Here is a 20,590-nt window from a genome sequence, read left to right on the forward strand (position 1 = left end):
GTGCTGAGAAGAAGGGGCAAAGAAGATGGGATGCAGGGAGTGTGTTTGGTGGCAGTTATCATTGTCATCGTCAGGAGGGAGGCGCCGTGGAGGAGATGTGGTGTTGTGATGTGGTAATACTGCAGCGCTTCTTCTCTACTTTCTACACCTTCTACAGAATCATATCCATTTATAGCCATTTTTTTCCTTCTCTCTTTGTTTCTCTCCTTTTATTACCTCTTATTATCCTTCCTTCATATTTTGTTTTCTTTCCTCCCTCTCATTTTTTTTTCGTTTTTCATTCTTCTTTTCCTTCTAATTCTTATAGTGATCATTCTCTTTTCTTCATTTTATCTCTTTTTTTATTTTTCTTCCTTTTTCTGTTAGTTGTTCTCCTGGTAGTTATCTTCTTCCTCCTCCTGCTATTTCTTTTTCTTCCTTCCTCTCTCTTTCTCATTTCTTTTTCTTCTTTTCCTGCTTCTTATCGATATTCATAGTTCTGAAGGTCTCTCTCTCTCTCTCTCTCTCTCTCTCTCTCTCTCTCTCTCTCTCTCTCTCTCTCATCCTCCACTAGCGGTAAGGGAACTCAGTTGATTATGGCTTAAAAGGCTCTTGCTCTGCTCAAACTCCCCATCAAAAATTTTCCTTTACCGAGAATGCAAGTAAATACACAGCCGCGTCTCAACCCTCGACTTGATTCCGGCTTGGACTTGACGTGAGCTGCAGGTTCTTAATGAATCGAATGTTTTTTTTTTGCTTAAGATTTTTTTTGTCTGTTTTTATTAGGTATGTCATCGAAGTCTTTCTACTGCAATCCTGTGATGCCGTTGAAAGTTCAGAATTCGATCGATTTTTTCTCTCTTATGATGAAGTGGAATGTGCAACCGAACGTTTTCTCATATGAACGAAGGTTTTCCATGCCACAGAACGTTTTTATACGATGAAACGTTTTTTTAGTAAGTGACAGAACTTTTACGGAAATAAAATACTTTTGATGCGTCCGAACGCTTTTGATGTGATTGAATCATGAATCTTATCTTGGTCACAGGTTTTACAAGACACTTCGGAACACAGAGGTAAATTGCCTCAACTTTTGTTGGAGACGACAATGAAAGGTTAGGCTATCTAGTCCAGTACGTGTGTGTGTGTGTGTGTGTGTGTGTGTGTGTGTGTGTGTGTGTGTGTGTGTGTGGATGAGGTGTGAATTTCACTGTCTGCTTGTTTAATTGTCACTATGTATGTATGTATGTATGTATGTATGTATGTATGTATGTATGTATGTGAGTACGCATGTATCTGTTTGCCTATCCATCTATGCATTACGAGTTGAAAAGTTTTCGTTTCATTCAATATCACCTTCAATCTCTGCCTTTCACAAGGGTATTTCCAATGTAAAAAAAAGGATATCACAAAGATAATCACAATTCTACTTAGTTGATTTCAAAATAACTCAGTTTTAACAATAATAAAAACGCATCCAAAGGTTGGTGAAGAAAAAAAGACATGTTTTCCCCTTCATCCTGTTAATACATTTACATGATTGATGGCGGTCATTTGTATGTATGTGACGTGAATCATAATGAAATCAGACCAACGCGAGAGGAAACGCCGCCGGTGCTGCAGGGACTAGCGCGGCGTGCTTTGTGCCTCTGATTATCGCTCGCTGCATTTTTGAAACGGTGCAAAGTGATGAAGGTGACATCTCTCTCTCTCTCTCTCTCTCTCTCTCTCTCTCTCTCTCTCTCTCTCTCTCTCTCTCTCTCTCTCTGTGTGTGTGTGTGTGTGTGTGTGTGTGTGTGTGTGTGTGTGTGTGTGTGTGTGTGTGTGTGTGTGTGTGTGTGTGTGTGTTACATACTGGAGAGGAAAGAAGACAGGATAGAAGAGAGACAATGGGAACACACACACACACACACACACACACACACACACACACACACACACACACAGACAGAGAGAGAGAGAGAGAGAGAGAGAGAGAGAGAGAGAGAGAGAGAGAGAGAGAGAGAGAGAGAGAGAGAGAGAGAGAGAGAGAGAGAGAGAGAGAGAGAGAGAGAGAGAGAGGGCAAGCTTCCAACAAGACCTCATAACTGTAAAAATCGCAAGACATTTGACATCGTTGATAAATATCTGCAAAAGTTATGCGTGCGAGTTAATGTAACAAATGTAGAGAGAAGCACCCTGTTTGTTTTAAATTCTCTCCCTTTACACGCGCCTTGTGTATTTTGATGGAGACTAAGAATAATACTTTTGAATAAGATAGGGGACACTTATAAGCAAGCCATCAGTCAACTAGTAGGTTCTTTTGAGTATTTACACAATATTCACGTGTACTAGAAAGAAAATATATAAACTAAAGATAAAACTGAAAAAAAAACCGTAAGTATACCCGAGTCATCAGGCGACTACAAGGTTCTCCTCTACTTCACACAAAAATCCACGTCTATCGAAAAAGAAAGTAATAAAATAAACCCAAGAATAACACTGAAAAAAAAAATCAGAGTTGAAGCCACTCTGTCACCTGAATCGAACACTTGTCAAGGCTCCTCTGGAATATGTCATCACTGCAAGCCATTAATCTTTACACGAGTACAACTGAGAGACACAACCTTTGCTGCTCCTTCAATTATTAACAGGGCGTGGTTGAAGAGGAGGGAGAAGGAAGAGGAGCACCACCATCACCACCACCACAACACCAAGAAACACAAAGAAAGAACAAATACCAGTAAATATATCGGTCCCTATTGGATGTTTGTGGGACTACACTATCACACGTTTATAGGCAGGGAAACACAAATAGAATAGCACATAAGAAGGCCCCTCCCACCCATCCCCACAACCCTAAGCCAGGACTGACGGGGAAATACTACGCAGTGTGGAGAAACTGAATGGAAATGTGATAGGAGGGAGATAAGAACTGTCACTTCTGCTACTTCCATCTGAGGAGGAGGAGGAGGAGGAGGAGGAGGAGGAGGAGGAGGAGGAGGAGGAAGAGGAGGAGCAGGAGGGACTAAAACCAATAGCGTAGTGCGGGTGGAAGATGGTGAATAGCAGAATAAGAGAGAATTATGGGAAACAGGGGGGAAGATGGGATTAAAGGGGGAGAATGGGAATACACAGATGAGGAAGAGGAAGAGGAGGAAGGAGGAGAAGGAGCAGGGGAGGCCCGTCACACGCCGTCCACAAGTACACGCCCCGCCACAGAGGCCCCAAGTTAAGGAATGTCATTAGTTTCCGCCAGCTGATGCAGGTGACGTGGGGAAGACGAGGAGGAGGAGGAGGAGGAGGAGGAGGAGGAGGAGGAAAAGAAAAAGGAGGAAAAGAAAAAGGAGGAGGAGGAGGAGAAGGATGAGGAGGAGGAGGAACGAAGAAGAAGAAGAAGAAGAAGAAGAAGAAGAAGAAGAAGAAGAAGAAGAGAAGAAGAAGAAGAAGAAGAAAGGAAGAAGAAGAAATGAAGAACAACAACAACAACAACAACGAAGAACAAAGGAACAACAACAATAACAACAATAACAACAACAACAACAATAGTAAGAGAAGGAGGAAAAAGGAAGAAGAGGAGGAGAAAAGATGAATAATTGTGATAATACTACTACGTCTACTACAATAAGAAGCCCAACTACAATTCTACTACTACTACTACTACTACTACTACTACTGTTACTATTACGAGAATATCAAGAAGAGAAATCAGCAAAGACAGTAATTAAGGATTGGATTTCCCTTAACAAAACAAAACAAAAATCTTTATTATTTCTGACATTTCACTTCCAAACATACGGAATTCGTTTGTCTCTCTCTCTCTCTCTCTCTCTCTCTCTCTCTCTCTCTCTCTCTCTCTCTCTCTCTCTCGTCTTAAGCTGCTTACTTCAGAAAGACTTTAGAAGTTTTGTTCTATTTGCTCCTTGTTTACCTTATAGACATAAAAGTGACCACTACTCTTACTTCCCCTAACGTCTCTCTCTCTCTCTCTCTCTCTCTCTCTCTCTCTCTCTCTCTCCCTCTCTCTCTCTCTCTCTCTCTCTCTCTCTCTAGTGTTGACTGGCTCCTTTCCTTAGTGTCACGCGGATGGTGAAGATAAAAATAGAACCTTTTCCTTTTCTCCCTCACACCCATTCTCTCTCTCTCTCTCTCTCCTCTCCTCTCTCTCTCTCTCCTCTCCTCTCTCTCCTCTCTCTCTCTCTCTCTCTCTCTCTGTTAATCTTTTCTCCTCCTCGCATTCCGTCTCCCTATTTAGCTTCCTGCTTTTCTTCCCTTCCTTCTCCTTTCCCCTCTCTTTCTTACGTTCCCCTTCCTGTTCTCTCATTTTCCTCAATTCCTCCTCTTCCCCTCTTTCTCCCCTTTTCCTCCTCGCTGCTGGGGGCATAAGCAGTTCCACGGGGGTTAATTATTTTGAGGGGAGAAGAGGGGAACGGGAAATATTATAGGTTAGGGAGAGAGAGAGAGAGAGAGAGGAGAGAGAGAGAGAGAGAGAAGAGAGAGAGAGGAGAGAGGAGAGACGAGAGAGAGAGAGAGAGAGAGAGAGAGAGAAGGATATATAAGTGGATTTCAGGATAAAACTGTGTAAGAGAGAGAGAGAGAGAGAGAGAGAGAGAGAGAGAGGAGAGAGAGAGAGAGAGAGAGAGAGAGAGAGAGAGAGTCAGGCAACCTTCTTTTAGCTTTCGTGAAAAAAATTTTTACTACTCTAACTTTCATAACTTTCTCAAAAACATGAACATGACAAAAGTTAAAGCGAAATGTATAATGGAATCTGTTCTTGTTTGGGCGGTTTTTTTTTTTAGTCTGGCCTCGACGAAAGTTAAGCTGAATATTAAAATGTAACTAAAAAAAAAAAAATACGAGGAAACAATATCCACGTATTAATGTAATATTTGCAACTGTGTTTATGGTAAGTAATATTCAAGAGAGAATATTATGTTAAGGTTTTATGTGAGGTATTGATTTAAGGCAGTTTCTTTGTGTTAGGGAAACTGGTTCTCTCTCTCTCTCTCTCTCTCTCCTCTCTCTCTCTCTCTCTCTCCTCTCTCTCTCTCTCCTCTCTCTCTCTCTCTCTCTCTCTCTCTCAACTGTGTAATTTCATTAGTTAATTTTCCTTTCCCAGAGACTATTGTAATCTTACTCATGCATTTAAATAGACATTGAGGTCATCTTTAAAGGGATTTTTACACACACAAACGCACACACACACACACACACACACACACACACACACGTCGCCTTCCTTCACGCGAGGGAGTGAGGGCGACACAAGAACGATCTTCAGAGTGACTCTCATACTCTCATTAATTCCGCCTTTCCTACCTGTCTGCCTGACTCACCTGTACCTCGCATCAGGGCACCTCTGTAAGCCCCCTTCCTCCTCCTCCTCCTCCTCCTCCTCCTCCTCCTCCTCCTCCTCCTCCTCCTCTTCTTCCTCCTCCTCATCCTCTTGTTATTGCTCCTACTCATACAACTTCGCTTTCTCCCTCTACTCCATTTTCCTCCTCCTCCTTCTCCTCCTCCTCCTCCTCCTCCTTCCTCCTCCTCCTCCTCCTCTTCCTTTTACTTTTCTCATTCTCCTCTTCTTTCTTCTAGTCTTCCTTCTCTTTCTCCTCTTGTTGTTGCTCCTACACATCATTTAGTTTCGATTTCTCCTCCTCCTCCTACTGCTCGTACTTCTTCTCCTCCTCATCTTCATCCTCCTTCTTGTCATCGTCATCGGTCCTCCTCCTCCTCCTCCTCATCTTCGTTCTCTTCGTTGTCTTCCTCCTCTTCCTCGTGCTCTTTCTCTTCCTCACACATTTTCCTTCTCCTCCTTCCTCTTATCCTCCTTTAAACTCTCCTTTCTCCTTCTCCTCTTTCTCCCCGTGCTTCTCCTCTTTCTAATCCTCCTTATCTTCATTTCCCTCCCCTTAGCTCTTCTCCTTCCTCTTCTTCTTCCTCGTTCTTCTTTCCATCGTAACAACTATCTTCCTCCTTTCATTCTTCCCTCTCCTTCCTCTTCCTTCTCCACTCCCTCCGCATTAAACAGGTAGGCGCAGAGAAAAAGATGTATTATCATCGGTCAACCTCTGAAACCACCACCACCATCACCACCATCACCATTCCTCCGTCAGCGACACTTTCAGGAGAACCCATCTGAACCCCGTCAGGAACACCCTCCCCCCTCCGTCATATGCAGAGATCACGTCATCCCGCAGCCCCTTAAGTCTTCGCCGCCGCCGCCCTCGTCATCTCACCCTGTCATTCGCGGCCACAAATTCGCCGGGAGTCTCTTATTCCCTCAAATTGGTCGTGTTCCCCGCCGCAGGATAAGCGCCAGTAAAGTTGTCGTGACAGCCGATAAAGTTCTGGTCGTCAGCGATTTAACGAAGCCGCCGAAAAACACGGAAAATGTACCGGAGATCGCGCGCGTTTCCAGGTCGCTAAAACGCCACCCTAGCTGCTCCCCGCCCGCGCTCGTCCCGACACCCCCCCCTTCCCCGCGGTCAGTGGCGGGGATGACGACTTTTATCTGTCGTGTATTAAGCCAACTAGCCTCATAAAAGGAGGCTCCCGGCCCACACTCGTGGCCCCCCAGGGTGTTGTGTTCTCGTTACACCGCTACAAACCTCCACGCCACGGGCACGGCCGCCACTGTCTGTCACGCGAGGGAATGGCACTACTAGGTCACGCCGGCATAAGCACTGCGACAAAGACAGGCAAACGCGTGCACTTTCCTTTTTTTTTATTCTACATTGTTTGAATATATATATATATATATATATATATATATATATATATATATATATATATATATATATATATATATATATATATATATATATATATATATATATATTATTTATTTATCTTTTTTTGCATTTATTTAGTATAGTAATTCATATGTATAGTATTTTTTTTTCTATCCATATGTATAACTATTCAGCCTTTCATAATCAGTGTTTGTGTATACCTGTCCTGTCTTTCAAAGGAATTTTTTGATGGAAACTAATTGCTTCCAGCCTCAAACGCCACGCACGCGGCGCGCACACGCACACACACACACACACACACACACACACACACACACACACACACACACATTCGGCCTTTAAAAAATGTGGTCCGCTCTTATTTTTTAGGCAAAGAAATAAGTTTCCGCCACAGTGCCAGTTACCTCTAACCTGTCATTATAACACCAACCACTAATTGCGCTAAAACGTCATAACGACATTAGAGGACATTGTTCCGCTAACATGAAGGAAAACACACAAGCCACTCTCCACTTTAAACAAAGAAGAGTAACGTGTGTGACATTTCACCCAACCTATTGACCAAAACACCGAACTTTTTTCTAGGTGAGATAGACTCTGGGACGCAGCGGCAGGCAGTATCATCACAACAGCCAGACAGAGGATAAGGTACCAGAGTTGTTTAGCACGAGCTGCAATTTATTTCAAGCTTATATTCTTAAACGTTTTCGTTTTCTCTATTCTCCAGAGGTCACAGAGATGATCATTCTCGTCCTCGTGTGTGATTTTTCAATTGATGGTACGGAATCCTTCGTTCAACGACCACTAAAATCAAATAGACACTTGAAAATCCCAATAACTTCCACCACAGCAAATGTGAGAGATACGACGACGAAATGTTAGGGATGCCGTCCCTCAGTGTTGCGCAGTGCCTCGAGTTTACGTAAGGTTGCGTCGAGACCTCGGACCCAAGCTCGAAGCACGCCATGAATAAGAGACCACTTATACAATCGTTAATCTTGCTGCGCATCTCCTTCAGAAGACTCGTTTCCAGATTTCCCGCAAATACAACAAAATCATCTGTTCTTTGTAAATGCAGAGGGAAATAAGTAAATAAATTTCTCATAACAGATACATATCAAAATTAACTACCATTACTCTAGAACGAAGCAAACAATTGAAACGTCTGAATACACAAAGCACAATTCTATGTTCACCACTTTAGTAAATGAACATCAAAACACGCCGGTATTTATTTTGTTGCGAGTACTGTCACTGCATCTCGCTAAGCGCCAACCCTTTGACTGCAGTGATGGCCGGCGTTTTTTTTTTTCCTTTTTAACTGAGTGAGGGGTATTATCAAGGCAAGACAGCAGAGGTTATATAGCGGAATGGTAAAGCATCATGTCTAGTGACGATGATCAGCCAGAATTAAGAGGGCGTCGCTCCTCTAGCCAACTCAAGTAACTGTCACACATGGGAACTGAACTCTCAACCTTTACAGAATTAAGAAGGCCCCGCTCCTCTAGCCAAAGCAAGTAACTGTCACGCATGGGAACTCTCTACCTTCACGCTACGAGTCCAGTACCTTGCCGCAGTCACTCATCCCCCGCACCCCCACACTGAACTCTGTCTGATATATAACATTCTTTAAAGTATTCTGGCATTTGCAATTCCACTTCAATAAACAAAAGACGACTTTCATAAACAAAGTAAAGGTACAAGCACTAAAAATAAAAAGTCTGCCCACTCCTTTTTACCGTGAATTTTTTTTTTCTTTTTTTTTTCGGAATTATGCTCTAAACTTGCGGCACAGTATTTTACGTTTCATGCCACTGCAGTTAGAGAGTTGGGGAGTTACGGGACAAGCTGAGGGGGATGTCTGTTGTCTGCAAAGGAGCACATGCCGAGGGAGGAAAACAAGAGACGCCTGCTGGTGGGGGTTTGGCCCAATGTCCCTCCTCAATGAATATCGAGCAACCACCGGCCACAGAATACTGATGAGAGGAGAGAGAGAGAGAGAGAGAGAGAGAGAGGAGAGAGAGAGAGAGAGAGAGAGAGAGAGAGTGAGAGAGAGAGAGAGAGAGAGAGAAACTAGCTTTACCAGTACACTCACAAAAACAAAATCAACACCAACAAAATTTAAAAAAAAAAAAAAAAAAAAATGTTTTAGGACAAAAAATACCAGAGAGAGAGAGAGAGAGAGAGAGAGAGAGAGAGAGGAGAGAGAGAGAGAGAGAGAGAGAGAGAGAGAGAGAGGAGAATGAGAATGTCAATGCGACACAAGAACCATTTTTCAGGGTACGTAAGACCTATAAAAAATAAATCTATCCCACACTATACCTTCCATTCTCCTCCCCGCGCCCTATATAGGGAATCGAGAAGGGCTGTTTGGTCTACTCTCGGTCGAAAGGCTCAATGGCGGCTCTAATGGCTGACACTCACGCGAGATAACAGTGAGATAACGACCGTCCTGGGCTGATTCACGGGGGTATACCTGAGGGGGCCGGCGACGAAGGCCACGCCAGGTAAATAGCTGCTGAAGAAGGTCAATTATGTTTAGGTGTTGATAATGAAGGTGTGTGTGGTGTTGGAGTAGGTCATGCACTATGTATGTTAGGTTAGGTTAGGTTAGTGTCACACCAGGTTAATAAGAACTGGAAAAAAAAGGAAAGGTAAGTTAAGGTGTGAAACTGAAGATGTGGAAAATAATGGGTTAAGTTATGTCAGGTTAGGTTAAGCCATACCAGGTAAATAATTAATGGAGAAAGACAATTTGGTCAAGGCGTGAAACTAGAGGCTTTGAAAATGTTATCATATATAATTTTAGCGTTAGGTTAGATTAAGTTAGATGACTTTGGTTGGCTGACTGACAGAATTCAAGCAGCATCAAGTAAACAGCTATTGAACGAAAAACTAACTTAGGTTAAGGTGTGAAATAAAAAGTGTTGAAAAGGTTTGTCTAGTCTATGTTCGCTCAGGTTAGGGTCAGTTGGTAAAGAGATCCAGCACAAGGTATATCAAGTAGGGGTGTGGAACTGAAGCTATGAGAATGTTGGATTAGTTTATGTTAATATAGGTCAGGTGTTACAAAGGATGACGAGAGATTTCAAATGGCTGCAAATCTTAAGTCCTTACGAAACTAGCTAGATTCACTAATAAACTCAACAATATCATAATAGAAAAAACTGAGAAGGGTATAACATATGGCTACTGTTATTCGTGGGGCAGAGTACATGTTTTTTTTTTGTATAGAGATAGATAGTGTTAAATTACGTGACACTGACTGACTGTTTGATTAACTGACTGAATGATTTATTTAACATGCCACAACAAGAGGGGCAAACGGCGCCAATATAAATAAAAAAAAAATGTAGGTACGAGTAAGAAAAAAAAAAAAACTAAAACTAAAACGTATGGAAAAAGTAAGGAATGTTAAAATGGACGAAAAATCAGTGTCGCATTCAGTGTTGGTGGTAAGACTTGTGTTATCTTTTTTTACGTGAGAAATCATTAGATGGATATGAAGATGCTGTTGTTGTTCATTAGCTTACTTGGCAGGTACACGTGTTCTCATTATCCGTGTGTGTGTGTGTGTGTGTGTGTGTGTGTGTGTGTGTGTGTGTGTGTGTGTGTGTGTGTGTGTGTGTGTGTGTGTGTGTGTGTGTGTGTGTGTGTGTGTATCTTCAAATCTCTTCCGTTTTCTCCCACTACTGTCTGTTTGTCTGTCTATTTATCTATCTACCTGTCTGTCTATCTCTATTACCCATTTCTCCTACAAGAACCAATTTATCCCTTCTTTCCTTATCATCTCTTTTATTAATCTACTTCTACATAATCTAGTCTTACCTGTAGCACTCTCTCTCTCTCGCTCTCTCTCTCTCTCTCTCTCTCTCTCTCTCTCTCTCTCTCTCTCTCTCTCACCTGTAATTAACCTCGAATGTCCCAGGCGGCAGTGCGGGCTTCACTTCACGCCATTAAGGGCCAATATACGGCCATACAAAGCACCTTAAAATGACCCTTAAGGATGGGAGGCCCAAGCACTGCCCCTCAACTCCTTTCATGGCCCACGCAACCCTAACGGCCCTCAGCACAAGGTAATTGCCTGCCCTGTCCTGATAACACGAAGTTTCCATTGTTGACTCGTGTGGCTTCAGTAGATGTTGTGGAAGATGGAAAGTACTGATGTGGTAAAGAAAATGTAAGGAAAGAAGGTTAAGGAAAATGAGAGGTAGAGTGAAGAATGCGAAGAATACGAAGCAAAAGAGAGAAAAAAGGAGATACAGGAGTACGATGATGGTTATGGTGATAGACAGTGAGTACAGTAGAAAGGGTGCAGAGAAAATAAATAAGAGAAGAGGTAAGAGAAAAAAACATGCTGGAATATGTGTGGTGAATGATGTAGTGTGAAGGTGATGAAGGGGAAAATAAATAAAAAAATGAGGGGGGAAAGCGAGAGAGAGAGGGAAAGCGAGAGAGAGAGAGAGAGAGAGAGAGAGAGAGAGAGAGAGAGAGAGAGAGAGAGAGAGAGAGAGAGAGAGAGAGAGAGAGAGAGAAACTATCATATAAAAAAAAAAGTAGCGGTAGAAACAAATAAAATCTATCGTTGTTGCTTTTACTACTACTGCTACTATAACTACTACCACCACCACCACCACCACCACCACCATGTCTAAAAAGTGAACACAAAAGCTGCAGGGAATTGAAAAATTGAAAAAACCATATCCAATAACGAAAAGAAAAAAAAGTTTGAATTTTCGTATCCGATTAAGAGGAAAGAGGAGGAGGAGGAGAAAGGGGAGGAGGAGGAGTAGGGAGGAGGAGGAGGAGGACATGCTATTACAACCACCTGATGCAATAATGGCAACGGTATGTACTTTACCTTGTGCCATTTGGGTGTCGATCTAATGTCTCTCTCTCTCTCTCTCTCTCTCTCTCTCTCTCTCTCTCTCCTCTCTCTCTCTCTCTCCTCTCTCTCTCTCTCTCTCCTTACTGTGAACGTGTTTATGACGTGAATGTGTCGTTAATCTTTCTCAAATCATTTCAGCGACATTTTTTTTTTCTTTCTGTCACACACACACACACACACACACACACACACACACACACACACACACTAGGTCCTTCAAGGTTCAATTTAGCTAAGAGGAGGAGAAGGTGGAGGCGGGAGGAAGAGGAGGAAGATAAAGGGGAAGAGGATGAAGTAGAAGAGGATCAATGAAAACAAAAATAAAAGTGACAAATAAAACAATAAGTCGAAACAGAAGAGTAAAAATAACAACAAACACACACAAAGGAACATTAAGAACAATGAAAAAGTAAAAGGAAAACAAAAAAAAAGAAACTGAAATGAGAGAATAAAGAAGAGAAAACAATGAAAGGGAGAGACAAAGAAACACAGGAGCAATGGAGACGAGAAAAAAAATTAGAGTCATCAAGAAAAGTCAAGGAACAATAAGAAGATAAGAAGATAAATGTGGGAAATTGGAATGAAGATGCATAGAAGGAACAATGGAGGTGATAATGGTGGTAGTGGTGGTGGTGGTGGTGGTAATGGTAATAGAAATAGCAACAGTAGTAGTAGTAGCAGTAGTAGTAGTAGTAGTAGTAGTAGCAGTAGTTCTAGTTCTAGTAGTAGTAACTGCAAAAACAACAAATAAATAAACAAAACACAAAATTAGCCCTTCATATGCAAATGAGTTTCCATTAATTACCTGATTGACGCAAAAAAGGAGCAAAAATATGGCGACCTGAAATACATGTATGTAAGCGCACCAGGTTTTCCTCTTTTTAATCTCTCTCTCTCTATCTCTCTCTCTCTCTCTCTCTCCTTTCTCTTCTCTCTCTCTCTCTCTCTCTCTCTGTCTCTCTCTCTCTAAGCTCATTCAGCAAGCCCCAATCAATATGGTCTCAATTCATCCTTCCATTTCCTTACCACAGATTTTTCAGACCAACATTTCAGCTGAATCCTCATCCGAAGCCTTCTCAAGCGTTCCGAGCAACTCCGAAGCATTTTAAAGCCTTACGAACCCTTCCGAAGCACTCAGAGTTCTTTCGAGCAGCTCCGAACCCATGTGTAATATTAAGAAGCATTCCGAGCCCTTCCAAAGCATCCTGAAACCCTGTAGGGCGGTCTGAAGCCCTGACCGAAGCCTTATGAGAAGCTTCGGACCAGCTCCTAAACTCTCTCGTTAAACACAAACTCCTCTAAAACACTAGCGATTTACACGGATTTTCTCGGGGATTAACCTACACTCTCTTAATGAAAAAAAGACGAAACACAAAGAAAAAAGTATGGAGTCTCTCGCATAAACAGTAAATTTTGCCTAATCCTCGAAACTGCTGTAGGAGTCTGAAGAATTACGGAAGGGATTTGGTGCGGATAAATTCTGAATTATGACGACGTGGACGGTACTCGGTTTCTTTTGGTGGGTGAGGTGGATGTAATGGCACGAGATAGTGTTAGATTCCCAGTCAGTGCGAAGCTTTGACAGGCGGGGGGGGAGGAGACAAGCACGGCCCGCAATACTGAAGGCGGCCATTGGCTCTTTCATAAGTGGTTTGCTTTGAGGAAGATAGATGTTTCCCCAGCACGCCGCCGCCCCGGGAGTATTGACAGTCTTCCGGCAACCTGAATGGATCTGCCAGTGCTTATCTCGAAAACGTTTAAAAATATAGGGGAGTTCACTATATCTCAATGGGGCAATGGAGCGCACACTCCCTTGGTTGCCTCCTCACAAGCTCGTGCTAGCTAACTTAAGGTGTGCGAATTTGCTTATACTATATATATATATATATATATATATATATATATATATATATATAGATTATATATATATATATATATATATATAATATAATATATATATATAATATATATATATATATATTATTATTTTTTTTTTTAATATGCTGTGTTTACGTTCGCACACATGTAGCTACACGAGAACTCGCTTTGAAAAGGCATGCGTGTTTTTCGTGCTTCTGTTTTTACTATTACTGCTGATCTTCAATGCTGTTACTACTACTACTACTACAACTACTACTGCTACTACTAATACTACTACCACCACTACTACTACTACTACAACTACTACTGCTACTACTAATACTACTACTACCACTACTACTACCACTATTATTATTATTATTATTATTATTATTATTATATTATTATTATTATCATCATTATGATCCCCACCCTCATTACTGCTACTATTATTACCGATATTATTGTCATTACTACGGCCGTTATTACAGACAGAAAAGCAAACTAAATCACAAACAATTTCGGTCATACAAATAAATAATTTCTGGACATCGTGTGCTGATTAGAATATGGAAAAAAAAGTTAATAAATACACAAATGATATGCATGAATGTAAATACTTTTATTTTTCTATATGTATAAATATTGTGGGAGATAATATATAGCGTGTGTGGGTGTTTTGCATGTGTGTGTGTGCGTGTGTGTGTGTGTGTGTGTGTGTGTGTGTGTGTGTGTGTGTGTGTGTGTGTGTGTGTTGGTCTTTTTGCGGTAAACACATTACTAGTTCATTTCGCGGCTCGCCACGCACACACGCACGCACACACGCACGCACACACACACACACACACACACACACGTACATACACACATCAGGCAGATTAAGAGGCGTGGTGTCACTCCCTCACATGCTTCCGCCACATTAAAAAAAAAAAAAAAAATGTGGAACTTTCCCGAGTACCGGTCAGGTGTCACGAGAAGCACGGCAGGTGAAAAATGTGCTTATGCAATTACATACTTGGACGGTGAGCAAAAAACTGACCTAACCTAACGTAATTTAACGAAAGTAATGTATTTTAAACCTAAGTTAAGTAAACTGTTCTAATATAGACCTGATCTGATCTAACCCAAAGTAAACTGAACTAACCAAACTGACCTAACATAACGAAACTTAACGAAAGTAATGTAATTTAACATAAATTAACTGTCCTAATTTAATCTTACCCAACTCAAATAAACTAATCATTCTTAACCAAACCTTACCTAACCTAACTTGACCTAACCAAACCTAACTGTATGTAATTAGACTAACGTCACGTAACCTAACTAAAACTAAAGTAAAACTAAGCTTAACTAACCTAACTTAACCTCGGCCTAACTTAAGTGAAACAACTTAATCTAATCTAACTTTAACCTAACATAACAGAACTGGAAAAATATATATATACAATTACTCATATACTGACATCATTATTTATTATTATTATTATTACTATCATTATTATTATTTATTATCATCATTACTATAGTTTGGGGAGTATACATTACGTGCCCCAATACTTCGTGCGTGTTGTAAATGACAGACTAATGAGGGAGGGGGCTGCGGCGCCCATCCCAGGGGACTTTTTACTCTCACGGAGTAATGAATTAAAAGAAGGGAGTTTCAATTCTTTTACTTTTATATTTATTTTGTTTCATATCCCACCTCTCTCTCTCTCTCTCTCTCTCTCTCTCTCTCTCTCTCTCTCTCTCTCTCTGAGTATTCCACCCTTCCTTTTATTTTTTTCCCATTTATTTTTTCTACCTTCTTTCTCATTCTTTCTCCCCACTTTTTTTTCCGTTTCTTTCCTGCATGGATGTTACATATTTCTTTATTTCTTTTCTTTCGCTTTTTTTTTATTTCCAGTTACTCTCTCAAGTGAAATATTGATTTTGTGAGAAAAGGATATTCGTTGTTTATTTCTTCTTCTTATTCATATTTCTTACTCGTGTTATAAATAATATTTCATCGCCGTTGATAAATTTCACAACCATATTGTTAATGTTCTTTTTACGTCATATTAATTTAACAACAAGACTTCACATTTTTACAAAGTGCGCATAAACTTAAAACAGATTTCATGTTGAAGGGGATGAAAGTGTCAGAGAGAGAGAGAGAGAGAGAGAGAGAGAGAGAGAGAGAGAGAGAGAGAGAGAGAGAGAGAGAGAGAGAGAGAGAGAGAGAGAGAGAGAGAGCGTGCGTGCGTGCGTGCGTGCGTGCGTGCGTGCGTGTGTGAGTGTGTGTGTGCGTGTGTGACGTGTGTGGTGTGTTGTGTGTGTGTGTGTGTGTGTGTGTGTGTGTGTGTGTGTGTGTGTGTGTGTGTTATATAAGTACTCATAAGTTATTTAGGGGAAAAAATGTAAACGAGAGAGAGAGAGAGAGAGAGAGAGAGAGAGAGAGAGAGAGAGAGAGAGAGAGAGAGAGAGAGAGAGAGAGAGAGAGAGAGAGAGTCGTACTCAAAAAACAGAAAAAAAAAATTACCTACCACAACCACCACCACCATTAGCACCATTACCACCACCGCCATCACCATCCATCTCCTATACAAATATTATACAGGGACAGGTGAACGTACGGCCAGGTAACCACTCACATAGCGGCCCTAAGAATTTACGTCATCCAGTCAAGTAAATATCGTATCGACACATGGAATGGAACTTAATGTATGGGCACGAGAATTTCCTATTGAGCTCCGGCGAGGCAAAGAACTAAGCATGTGATGGGTGGAAGATATTGTCTGGCAGTGACTGTTATTTCGTATTGTCTGCAACGTTTTTTGTGCAAGATGCTATAGAGACACGTAATTCACCATGCACGATACTTACTGGTTATGTACGAATGAAAATAACAAAAGTGATATCAAATTCATTATAACAAAAGATATAGGCTCATCAATAAAACAAATAAAAAGGAAGTAAATAGTGAATTACATATGTAGCATGTCTGTCTTTATTTGTTTTGTGTGTGTGTGTGTGTGTGTGTGTTGTGTGTGAAGGAAAGTAACGAAGGGATACAAGACTAAAGAAAAAAGTATCGATGGGCAAGACTCAGAAAAAAAAAAATATGAAAAAGAAGAAAAAATAAAATAAACACGTTAATTTGCCGCTACCCAAAAAGGTAAGCAGGAAAGTTCAGTGTCTGTTTCCGTCACGCGTGGTTGGTTCTTCCCCGCGCCGTGGTCACGTTGATGGCACACGGAGTTAATTTATCCAGAGGCTCCTTTACTGATGACGAAACTGAGAGACCAAGAGTATGTGATGTGGAAAAGGAAGTGCGAAAATAAGATACACAAGACCACCATCAGATCGAAGGTATTTTTTCTATACTGTCATTAAGTTTGTCACGGTAATTTTGGTAACACTGCCACTGTCTGATGCTGTCACTCGCTGATTGGTCAACGCATTCACGTGTTGGTTTGAAATAACACTGCATTCTGCTAAAGCTCTTATTGAATTACAAACACAGAATTCTCTACATTGAAATACTGACATCTTCCAATTAAATAATGAATTTTCTATGAACAAAGTAAATCTGTCGCATATTTTAAAACCAGACGAGAATACGTATATTAATCAATGAGTGAGAGCATCAGTCAGTGGCAGTGTTTTCATGTCCGCGTGTCAACACATGGCAAAATTGCTGTGACAGACTTAGAGAAAAAAAAGTGAATAAATCCATGTATGTATAAGAAACGACTCTGGTAAATATAGCTATTCTATTACTACTACTACTACTACTACTAATAATAATAATAATAATAATAAATAGCACTGTCCATCACCAATTAAACAGACAAGTTTAACAAATTGGTGTTTTTATCAATAGCGAGACTGAAAGCTGTCTGTGTAGCACACTAAAAGGAAGTCATGGCTACACGCTGAAATAAAGAGATAAATAAATAGATAAATAAATAAAGTCAGACAGGTTCACGAGTTGACCATTAGAGACATGAAAATCATTTATCAGGACTGAAGGTATTTTCATTAATGGCGAAATAGGTGTGTGTGTGTGTATGTGTGTGTGTGTGTGTGTGTGTGTGTGTGTGTGTGTGTGTGTGTGTGTGTGTGTGTGTGTGTGTGTAATAATAATAATAATAATAATAATAATAATAATAATAAACTGTTTATTATCAAGGCAGTTTAGAAATTGAAAATGTACAGAGGGGGTGGGGAAATACTTAACACTAATCCTAAAGCTAAGTCTAATCTAGAAACGAATTACTATTTATTGATAGCTCGCACCATGGTGAGAATCGCGCTGAGTCTGTACCGGGCCGTGCGCGGCGCCTTTAGGGGTGGTGTGTGTGTGTGTGTGTGTGTGTGTGTGTGTGTGTGTGTGTGTGCGCGCGCGCAACAAGTGAAGAAAACGTTATAAGATGCAGTGTCTAATGAGGTGATGATGAGGTATGGAATAGAGGATGCGATGGGTGTGGAAAGGGGGTAAACACTGAGGTGGTGTGGGCGCGTCAGGAGGAAGGATGGCATGGTCACACGCCAGACGCACAGACACATCTTCGCGCCCCTCAACACGAGAGAGAAGCCAACGGGAGAACAGAAGACGTGGAGGCAGTGTGTGGACATGGGAAGGATGAACATCAAAGAAGATTGTCTATGACTGAAGAAAGTGGGAGGGACCCGTAAAAAAAAATAAATAAAAGAAGATAAGGACGTTACACGAATAATGATGAATGATTATGACGAAAACAAAAAAATAAATAAAATAAAAAAAAAAAACTGCTACAAATATAAACGTAAGCAAAACTCCGTCCTCTAGTCAGCATCCTTCAACATCACACACACACACACACGCACACACACAAAATAAAAAAAATAAATAAAAAACTTCCTATTTCATCATATCTGTTCACCTTACTACGAACTGTGTAATGTAAACTAACAAAGCTACGACAGAAAAATTGATACAGAACACACTTGCTATGAATTCACACGGTAACAAACTGATCTATTTGACTTAACTGAAGAAAGTGAAATAAGTAAATACGAATATTGAGAGAGAGAGAGAGAGAGAGAGAGAGAGAGAGATGAGAGAGAGAGAGACGAGAGAGAGAGAGAGAGAGAGAGAGAGAGAGATGCAAACAATTACTTGCGCCTAAAAATGGTGCTTATATGCTGCCGTGTACTTCTGACATGCACATACTCCTGTCATGTGTAAACCCACTGCTAATATACACACATGAACCTTCGAACACACACACACACACACATACACACACAAACACACACACACACACACACAAACACACACACACTTTGATTACTTATGTGCAGCCTTATCTGTTTGTCATTGAGTATTATCACCTTATATCTACTGTGAACATTCTCTCTCTCTCTCTCTCTCTCTCTCTCTCTCTCTCTCTCTCTCTCTCTCTCTCTCTCTCTCTCTCGTTATAGTACCATTCTTAATTAGAGATACGCCAAATATCGACACATGCATGCATAATAAATACTCATTAACAATATTGTTTTATACATATAAATTGCAGGCATGCGTACTCACATGCTTCCCGGGCACACACACACACACACACACACACATACACACAGGCAGCACGGGTAAAAAGTCATACATATTCAAATACATTCGCCTTGTACACGCGAGGGGCACACAGTTTTCAATCCCAGCACTTAAATCTAACAGCAACGATCCCCTTTCACACACACACACACACACGTACACTCACCTGGACAAACGGGCTGAACACTGTGTTTGATTAACGCAATAAACAGGCAAAGCAGGTACTCTTGTTTTGATTGCAGGAACGAGGTACCTTTGCACCTCTTCGCCCGCTCACACCTCATCTTCTTCGCGCCCCTCAACGCGTCCTCTGCCTAGTGTCCGCGAGGCAAAGCACACCCGCTTTGACGGCCTGTAGGGGACTCCATCGCCACCCAGAGTTCACCCATTGATTTGAACATGACATACGATGAGCGCTGTGTAGTTAATGTTCGTGTTCGTCAGTGTAAAGACTAGATGTTCTGAGATCGTGTTAGCGGCGTTGCTTGCGTGTTCTCGCTCAGCATCCCGCGTCGAGACTTAACACATTATCTCCTCGACCTGGCGGTGTTCTCACATGAATGACTAGCTTTTCTAAGTGTTCTCAGGGACATAGCGTATGGGCGAGGCTTCAGGTACTGTGTGGTAGCGTCAAAAGGGCTCCATGGCCCTTCACTTTGTCCCCCACGGGGAAGCAGCGCACGGTGGCGACGGAGACAATGGCGATGGCGGCGAAGTTTACAGAAGTGAATCAGAACTTTTTAACGAGACGCGAAGTGGCGGTGACATGAACCAACGCCACTTTTATGTGAGCAGGGGGTCCTCGTGCACTCCTTTCCCGCACTGTCACCCATCTTTCCGCCGCTTTCGTTGTGTTTTCTCGTGCGAAGTTCCTCACTGGAGACTTTCAGACGCGGGAATGACAGCCGGGGAAGACACAAAGAGAGGTGAGGATGCAGTGAGGAACAGAAGGTTGTGAATACGGAGAAGGGTCGTAAGGGGGACTCAGACCACCGCCAGGAGTAAGCGGGAGACACAGGGACGCGGCCGGGTAGCTCTGGACACCTCGACGGCCGCTTGTATACTAGTGAACTGGGCCAGCCGTGAGCGTCTCCTCCCTCCCTCTCTCCCGCCGCCCCAACCCGTCCTCCTCCTCTCCCTGCCGCTCCCTCGCCAGCCCTGCCTCCCCCTCCCGCTAGCCTGCCTTGCCTGCCTGCCTGCCCTCGCTGCCCCGCCCCTCTTTCCTCCTCTATCGTAATCGTCTTTCCTATTCTCTCTCTCTCTCTCTCTCTCTCTCTCTCTCTCTCTCTCTCTCTCTCTCTCTCTCTAATATTCTAATAGTATCCTGCTCTCTCGCCGCCATGACCTCACGCAAACGCGCAAATATCTGGACTGTTACTGCTGCTATAACGACTACTTCTACTACTACTACTATTACGACAACTCTATCCACCTGTGTATCTACCTACCTACTTATCTATCTAGCTATCTATATATCATGCTGAGACTTAGCTTAAAAGAAGGCAGCCTAGACAGGATCCCATGCCCTTTTTCAGTACAACAAAAAGAACACAGCAAGGA

The 20,590-nt window shown here is 41.8% G+C and overlaps 1 protein-coding gene across 12 annotated transcripts in view; it reads right to left on the bottom strand.

Moving 5' to 3' along the window:
- Nucleotides 1–20,208, bottom strand: part of LOC135112088 (potassium voltage-gated channel subfamily KQT member 1-like) — a 220,795-nt gene extending 200,587 nt beyond the window's left edge. For 2 of the 12 annotated variants that reach the window (XM_064026038.1, XM_064026039.1), the window contains exon 1: nt 19,197–20,181. The gene's annotated coding sequence lies outside the window, so the exon portion shown is untranslated. Of the gene's footprint in view, nt 1–19,196 lie in introns of all 12 variants that reach the window. The other 10 variants (XM_064026046.1, XM_064026041.1, XM_064026042.1 and 7 more) reach the window with 8 other exon arrangements.
- Between the last annotated feature and the right edge of the window lie 382 nt (nt 20,209–20,590).

The sequence above is a fragment of the Scylla paramamosain genome, chromosome 23 (genome assembly GCF_035594125.1).
Source record: "Scylla paramamosain isolate STU-SP2022 chromosome 23, ASM3559412v1, whole genome shotgun sequence".
NCBI classification, from domain to species: Eukaryota; Metazoa; Arthropoda; class Malacostraca; order Decapoda; family Portunidae; genus Scylla; species Scylla paramamosain.